The sequence below is a fragment of the Ursus arctos genome, unplaced genomic scaffold (genome assembly GCF_023065955.2).
Source record: "Ursus arctos isolate Adak ecotype North America unplaced genomic scaffold, UrsArc2.0 scaffold_6, whole genome shotgun sequence".
In the NCBI taxonomy this organism is placed as follows: domain Eukaryota; kingdom Metazoa; phylum Chordata; class Mammalia; order Carnivora; family Ursidae; genus Ursus; species Ursus arctos.
Genome location: NW_026623078.1, coordinates 22,172,153 through 22,180,975, shown reverse-complemented (window position 1 = coordinate 22,180,975; position 8,823 = coordinate 22,172,153). Strand labels below are relative to the sequence as shown.

At 36.0% G+C, this 8,823-nt stretch overlaps 1 pseudogene; it reads right to left on the bottom strand.

Moving 5' to 3' along the window:
- Window positions 1-822: 822 nt before the first annotated feature.
- LOC113268146 (MICOS complex subunit MIC26-like) lies at window positions 823-1,445 on the bottom strand (annotated as a pseudogene).
- Window positions 1,446-8,823: the final 7,378 nt, after the last annotated feature.

The following is an 8,823-nucleotide window of genomic DNA, read 5'->3' as shown; positions in this document are numbered from 1 at the left end:
TTCTTAAAAATGAGAAAAACTGACTTTTTATATCCCAACATATTACCTTTGCTTACACATTCATTTGTGTGGATCCCAGTTTCCATCTGGTATTATCTTCCTTCAACCCAAATAGTTTTATTTATCATTTATTTTAGAGCAGGTCTACTACTTTCAAGTTTTCTCAGCTTTTATTTGTCTGATTGTCTGAAAATGTCTTTATTTCATTTCCTTTTTTGCAAAATATTTTGGCTGCCATATTTTCTTTCAGCACATTAAAGATGTCACTGTATAGTCTTTTTTTTTAAAAATTGGCAACTATTCTTATCTTTGTTCTCCTCTATGCAATGTCTATGCTTTCTCCACTTGCTTTTAAAATTTTGTCTTTATTACTGGATTTTAATAATTTAATTATGATGCTTTTTCTTGTGGGTTTCTTGGTGTTATTTTGGAATTTGATGAGCTTATTGCATTTATATTTTTAATTTTCATCAAGTTTGGAAAATTTTCAGCAAATGTCTTGAAATACTTTTCTGCTTCCCTTTTATGTGTCTCTAATTACGTAGATTTTATTTTATTTTTTTAATTTGGAATTTTAGTTATATACATAAATAGCAATATGAGAACAAGGAGTTCTGAGGCATTATGTCTAGGTGAAAGTTTTCTGATTAGTCCACTTGTAGTACGGTATCACCCAAGGTAACAAAGAAGCCAATTATTGTTTTTCCTGAAGAAGAAAACCAGTTTACTGCATTCAGTACTGACTCTTCTCTACCATTTTTCTATAGAGTTCTATAGAAACCAGTATTTACTGGTTTACTGCACGGAGTGTCCGATGTTTACCTATAACAGATTAAAATGGGCGGGGCATGGGGCATTATACTTATTTCCAGGTGAATGCTTCATATTTCCTGGCTTTTGAAAGTTGTCCTTCCACAAATCTTCTAGACTGTATATCCTTGTAAACTCCAGACATATAATGTCTCCCCACTGACCTGGACAAATATGATGGCTTGTGGATAATAAAGAGAGGCAGCTAATCCATGACCCCAGGTGGATACACCAGCTTTTTTTGAACCTCTAGCCCAAAGAAGTCCAACAATGCCCTCAAAACCAACAATACCAGCTCTTGGAAAAAACCCAAGAGGTGCATTTTGGAGATATTCTTAGCTGTCTAACCCCCACTGAACCAAGTTCTGCACCTGAGGCTTAGTTTGTGGGTGTATTTCCTGACACCAACTTGTATATGGCTCACAATAATGTTGGAGATGTGAGATGCTTTCTTCAAGTTGGGTCCTTGGCTCCTCCACATATTTAGATTGACCCTTGGGAACAGAGAACAATGGAAGCTCATTAACCTTCCTGAAAGTTTTGTGAGATGAGTCATTTTTAGGTGATGCATAGACTTGGAAGGTGAGCAGACTCAAGCTGGCTGGCCCCACAGACCTCTGAATTACCTCGAACATGTTGCTGGCCGAGCTGGCTCCAGCCTAATTACGTGAATTTTAGACCATTCGATATTGTCATAGGGATCACTGAGACTATTATTTTTATTCTCTGGGAATTTTTCTTAACATCTTATTGCTATGTGCTTTGGATTTGATAATTTCTAATGTTATGTTTTCAAATGTAATGATCTTTTTTTCTGCAGTGTCTAATCTACCCGTCTACTGAATTTTTATTTCAGATAGCATTCTTCAGTTTTTAAAGTTCAATAATAGTTTCTATTACTCTCCTGATGCTCCTGTATTTCTTTAATAAGATCTTAAGGATATCTATAATAGCTATTTTAAAGTTCTTGGTTACTAAGTCCATCATCTATAATAGTTATGGGCCTGCTTCTATTGACCGATTTTACTTCTGGCTATGGCTTAGAGTTTGCTGCTTCTTCATTTGTCCTAAGTGTCTGGATTTTGTTGTTTTTCTTTAACAATTTTCTTGTTTTGGCAGGTAGTTAATTTACTTGCAGTGCAACTTAATCCTTTGTAGAGCTAAAGAAACCTTTATTCTAGGACTATTTCTGAGGCATGCCCCTTTATTAGCCCTATTTCTAATACATGACCCTTCTCTACTGAACTCTAATGCCCTGGTTATTCAACAGACTCTCTCTGCTTGGCTTATGGGAATTTGAATGTTTCCCTGCTCTGCCTAAGCTCTGGGAATCACTTAGCTTCCCCAAGTGCTTTGTTTGGTATTATGAAGTTTCACCTTGACCACAGTGAAATTTTATATTCAAATAAGGACACAGGGAGGCCCCTTGCAGGTTTTTGGAGCTCTTTTTACATATAACTCTCTCCTCTCTGGTACCCTTTTATGCCAAGTCCAGCTACCTCAGCTTTGCTGTGCTCAGCTTTTGTTCTTTCTTCCTCCAAAAATGGTCTGTAGACTTTAAGCAGAAAGAGAGGCAATGGTAGAAGTCACTTCGTGTGTTTCTTTTCTCTTAGGAATCACCGTGTTGCACTGCCTGTTTTTAAATGTCTGAAAACAAGTTTTTCTCTGGTATTTTGTCCAGTTTTCTGGTTGTTTACCATAGGAGGTCAAGTAGCTTGCTGAAAGCACAAATCAGGAGCAGAGTTTTCCTTCAGCCACTCTGGCCTTTTTTTTTCTGTCCTTCAAAAGGAGATATAATCAAGTTAGTATTTGCCTTAAAACTATTGTACTTATTCTTTCTGCTTAGAAAAGTCTTCCCATGCATTTCTACAAGCTACCTTCTTCTCATTCCTTAGTTTCCAAAATTGCTTTTCTTGACTACACTCTTAAAAAGCATGACATATCATTTTAATTCTTCCCTTTTCTTTCATCCAATTTATCACAGTCTGTAATTATCTTTTAATTTTTTTACATGTGTAATGTCACCTCTCCCCTTGCTATGTAAGTTGCACAAGGAGAGAAACTTGTACTCCCATATTCCTCAGCCCTTGAATGGTAGCTGGCCCACAGGCAGGAGTCAGGAAATATTTCCTGAATGTGAGTATGGATAAGAGTAGTATCTAGATATGTACTCTGAAAATTGTAAGGTGGGGAGGTGCTAAGCAACATAGTAGTGAAGGCCTACACGTTAGATTAGGGTATGCTTACGTGTTCCTGTAGAATCTTCTTTTTCATGTACAGTAAAGAGAATTAAATCCATTATTTTCACAAGAAAAAAATGTGACTTTAAATTTTAGATATTGTCTATATTTGATATTGGTCTCTACTTTTCCATATGTAATCTAAATTTGCTATACTTTTATTAGAGGCATAAATGTATAGTCTCTGGCCATTCATTTGAAATAGAATTGTGTAACTATTTTCTCAACATTAAGCAGTTTTACTGAAATATATTGGTATAGTGGTATCTCAGTTTGGGCTGCAATTACAAAAATACTATAGAATGGGTGGCCTTAACAATTAACATTGATTTCATACAGTTTTGGAATCTGGGAAGTCCAAGATGAAGGTGCCAGCCGATCCAGTGTGTGCTGAGGAAACTCTTTCTGGTTTGCTGATAGCCAGTCTTCTCATCCTCTTGCAAGATCCTCACAAGGGGGGAGATCCTCTGTCTCATGTGTCTTTTTATAAGGATACTAATCCCATTCACGAGGACTGCATCCTCATAACCTGATTACCTTCCAAAGGCCCCAACTCAAATACTAACACTTTGGGGATTAGTTTTCAGTGTATGAGTTTTGTGGGGACACAAACATTCAGGCCACAGCTGGTGGAGAAAATATTGTCTGGTATAATGGTATATATAAATACTATGTGCCAGTTTTAAATTTGGTTGACAATTAAGGGGCTGGCCTGCTTAATATGAAATAACTGTGTTCATGTTACTGATTTTAAATCTGAAGTAGATAGAAAAATAGCTGACCTAAATAGTCATGCTGTACTTGGTTTTACATTCTCTTAGGTACATGATTTTTATTAATCACCCACTTCACTAAAATGTGGGTCTGCATTTTCTTACATTTTAAAAAAGAGACTATCTATATCCAAGATTTTAGGATTTGATGTTCTCTTAGTATTATTGGCCTACATGATGGAGGTCTAATCCTCTCTCCATTTGGGGATCAGTATCTGGGAGCATAAGCAACTTTGTGACAGGTTTTGGGCCCATACTTAGTTATAGGAACTATGTTGGAATCTGTAGGATATTTTTAAAAATTTTTATTTATTTATTTTTTAATTGTTCCCAGAGCTTTGTTATTGTGATTATGTTTATGGACTGTTCTTCTTCATCAGGTATTGATAGCTTTCAGTATTTCATGTAGCATCATGAGTATATTTTGATATAAACTAAAACAGTTAATTTTTAAAAGTTATGCCTCATGATAATATCACTTTAATCATAACCCTTCTTAAATTCATCTGTGCTGTATTGTCATAATTCAGTACAAAACTACAAACTTAAACAGTACTTTAATTTATTCAGGTAAATTAGGGATATAATTTATAGTATATACAATTTTTTAGATATTTTTTCAAAATATTTAAGAGTATGACTTCTCTGCCTAGATGATAATGGCCCAGCATAAATAAAGACATAAACAAATTCTTGTGATGTGGTTAGAGGCAAGTATTTGTTTATTTAATGTACTTTGCACTTAATTTTTCATATATGAAAGAGAAGGATCAGTTTAGATCCGTCAACATTTCCTGACCATTATGACTTTTAGGCTTTTATGTGAATACTGCCAAGGTGATAATGGACACCACTAGTAGCTTTTATGTGGAAGTGGGAGTGACTTTCAAGGTCTCAGGTAACCATGCTCCAAGAGTAACTTACATTTTAGCCTCTAATTTACTTGGCCCCACTTAGCTTTTTTCATCATTGAGAACACTTGCTCTCAGGCCCACTTTTCCCAGAGTCCTAAAGATGTCTGATGATAAATTGGAAGCCTCAACCCTACAAGTAAGTGAGATATGGAGATAACTTTGTTGTGCTAAATATGGTGCCTACTGTTTTAACTTTTTGCTTGTTAAAAATACCCTGCATCTCCATCAGTCCTCTTTCCCAGCTTGACTTTCCTAATGGATTAAGATTTACTTCTGTTGTTGATTATTCTTTTACTTTATTTTTTAAAGATTTATTTATTTTATTTGAGATAGATTGTGTGGGGTGGGGGACAGAAGGAGAGGGAGAGAATCTCAGGCAGGCTCCCCTGAGCCTGGAGCCCACCTTGGGGCTTGATCCCATGACCCATGACCTGAGCTGAAACCAAGAGTCAGATGCTCAATGGATTGAGCCACCCAGGTACCCCTGTTGTTGATCATTCTTTCCCTTTAGATTGTTTGGACTGTTTTCTTCCTTCTCTCCTAAATAAATAAATAAATAAATAAATAAATAAATAAATATGAGGGAGAGAGAGAGATGGGGGAAGAAAATAAATTTGTAAGATTGAATAGAAAGGAATAATATAATGAATATAATACCCAGTCATCCTTTGTAGGTATCTCTGCCCTTCTGCATAGTTGCGTTCCATACATATTTATTAAATAAATGAGTGGATTAGTGAATAAATCAACAATATTAAGGTATTTTAAACATTCTTATAGAAAGAGGAATATTTTTTCCAGGGAGTCTAAATCCCCAGGCCTGGAAGAATTAGCTATTTAAATCTATTCTTTCATTATTATATGTAGTAAATATTTAACAAATAATGAAAACTGCTTTCTGTGATTAATGCAGTTCACCCAAATCAAAAGGAGTAGGAACGTCTCTGAGAGAACTCTGTGCATCTATATACATAGAGCCGTAACATTGTCATTTTATTCTATAATTTGAAACTAAAGAAGGTCAATTTGTTGTTAACACGTTGCAAATAGTTTATTTTTATTTAGAAGTTTTTATGTTCAAAAGTTTGGATAGGAATTTGCTGATAACAAGGCAATTGATAAGCATCACCATATCATCTGACCTTTTCATAAGTTGTCTTACTTCAGACACTCACTTTCTTGTGAAGTTTCAAATTCCCCATTTGCTTTTTTGTACTCAATTTCTTTTTTTCCGTGAGTTTAAGATGTTTTTCTAAGAGGGAAAAGTGTATCAATAAGTTCCTCAGCACTGCTAAAATTATCAGTGAACATCTTGTCAGACAGTGATGTGTGAATCTGTTTTGTATGCCTCTATCCAAGGCCAGGTTTGTTGATGGAGGGAAACACTTTCTCATTTTTAAACCCAAATCCCACCCTGCGCAGAACCCATTAGTATAATGCAGAGACTTCTGTGGGAGAAGACGCCATTTTAAGTTGTTTTCTAGCTTCCTTATTTGTCTCTGTTTTCCTAAACATTAAGTTTAAACAATGGACTCTACTGTTTGCTCTTTGTATCCATGGATTGCTTTCAGAGGTACTCTATTCTTTTTAGTTCAGGCAGCATTCCACCAGAGTTCTGAGAATCTGTGAGTTAGGAGTTGAGCTTCTTTGTCATGTTCTTTAATGTCCTTTGGTGCAGGTCCAGCCTGCATCAGCTGCTGTAGCGATCTTAGAATAATTTACTTATCCCCTTAATGCCATCGATGAAAGAGGAAGTCAACCAGGTTTGTATAAATGCAGGATTCTAATGTGACCACTAACATTAAGTCACTAATGCGACCCTCTCATTAGCTATTACTTTCAATTAGGTGTTCTCAAACAATTAGCTTTCAAGCTACACGGTCTTATTTATAGCATATACATTCCCTGATGAGAGAAGAAATTACTTCTGGGAAAGCTGAGTCTCCAACTTTTAATTTCGGTACTAAATTCAGATACATTACCTCAGTTGGACTTTCTTCTTGTGGAATTACTAAACTCAATTCCCTTGATCATGTGACTCTCTAGGCATCATGAGCCTCTTAAGAAGAGAACCACTAAACTCCATGGGTGCTTGGAGCACACAGGGAGCTTAATGCGGCAGAGACCTGCTCTTTGCAAACAGCATTAAAAGTTTTCAGATTTTCAAAGCATTCTCAGGAAAAAAAATCCTCACATCTTATTAATAACATTTGAAGCCATATCTTTGTAGGTTCCTATTCTTGTGCACGGATTTGTCAGAAGTTTTTGTTGTTGCTTCTTTGACTATTTTCTACCATGAAAACAGAGACTCTGGAGTCACTTTAAATGATAGTCCCTATGGAGTTTTCAAAATCCATAATAACATTTATTGCATCAATTGTCACGTGGTACTTTACAGTCTGTATTAGACCAGATGGTTTTTATAATATATTACTTCTGCCTTAAGATTTAGGTTTTTAAAATATATTTTTTGCCTGGAGTTTAGTGTTAATTTGATGAAAACTCTGCTTTTAAAACCATCACTTACTGGGTTATAATGTTAAAATTGAACTTGTAAAAAAAAAATAGTCACATACAAAAAATAGTCATGTAGGGGTGCCTGGGTAGCGCAGTCGTTAAGCGTCTGCCTTCGGCTCAGGGCATGATCCCACAGTTCCAGGATTGAGTCCCACATTGGGCTCCTCTCCTGAGAGCCTGCTTCTTTCTCTCCCACTCCGCTGCTGTGTTCCCTCTCTCGCTGGCTGTCTCTCTGTCAAATAAATACATAAATTCTTAAAAAAAAAAAAAAAAGTCATGTAGTACTTTCCAGGCTGCCATATCAAATTTTCTCCAAAGAAGACATGGTCTTTGCTCAAAAAGAGTTTGCTATGAATGTAAAGTCATACAACAAACATTAAATATATATCCATCCATTTTTTTTCAAATCCATACTGGGTGCCTAATATTTTCTAGACTCCAGAGAAATAGCCAATATATAAGAATAGACAAAGTCCTACTCTCACACTGCTTTTATTTTATTGTATGTGGAGGATTGGGGTGGAAAAGGACAGATAGTGCCAAGAAAACCAATAAACAAGATAATTACAGATTACAGCAAGTGCTATGGAGAAAACAAGGTGATGTGATAACTCCGTAGAAGATACTTCCAAGCTCTCAGTAGAGATGCCATTTCATCTGAGTTTTGAAGGATGGAAAGGAGCTGGTGATGGAGGAGCACAGAGCAGAGTGAGAACAATTGCAAAGGCCCAAGAAGCTTGACCTTTTGAGGAAGAAAAAGGTAAATTTGACTGGAGCACAGTGAATGAATGAATGAGAGAGATGTAGAAGCTGACCGAGGTGGGTTTGGGAAGCAAGAATCAGATTATGGGGGCCGGGTTGGATTTTGTTTTAAAGGCGGTGGAAAGTCATTGAAGCATTTTAGGAAGGATAGTGTCTTTGAACAGGATATCTCTAGCTGCCCTAGGGGAGACTAGATTATAAAGGCAAGGGTAAAAACAAGGAAACATATTAGGTATCTGTTTCAGTATGCTTAGTAACACCTAGGACTAGATGGGGTCAGGAGTGATGGAGAGGAATGCTAAGAGATATATTTGATATATTTTGATGATGGAATGGTGGATTGGCTGTAGGAGGTAAGGGAAATAGAGAAACAAAGGATGATTTATTGATTTTGGCATGAACAACTGAGTATCATTTGCCAAAAAATAGGGAATAATGGAAATATATAAACTGAAAGATTGTAAACAAGTGTAGAGGAAGCAAACTTGTAACAAGTCATGGGATCATGGGGGCTATTTTTTATTTGTTTAGGTGTTTTGCATATGTCGTATTAAACAAATATAATGATGTGTGAAGTTCTGCGTTAAGTGCCATATGCAAGAATAGAACAGGTATAAATTTTGAATCAGTCAATCATATTTTATTGAGGGACTGTTAATGTTCTAAGCTCTATACTAAATCCATCGTATTTTTAATTCTTGCTCTCCAAGCATACCAAAAGCAATTCAAATATGAATGCTGTAATGGAGGCAAATATAAAGTACTCTGGAAACAGAGAGAGGGAGACACAGTCATCCCTGAGGACAT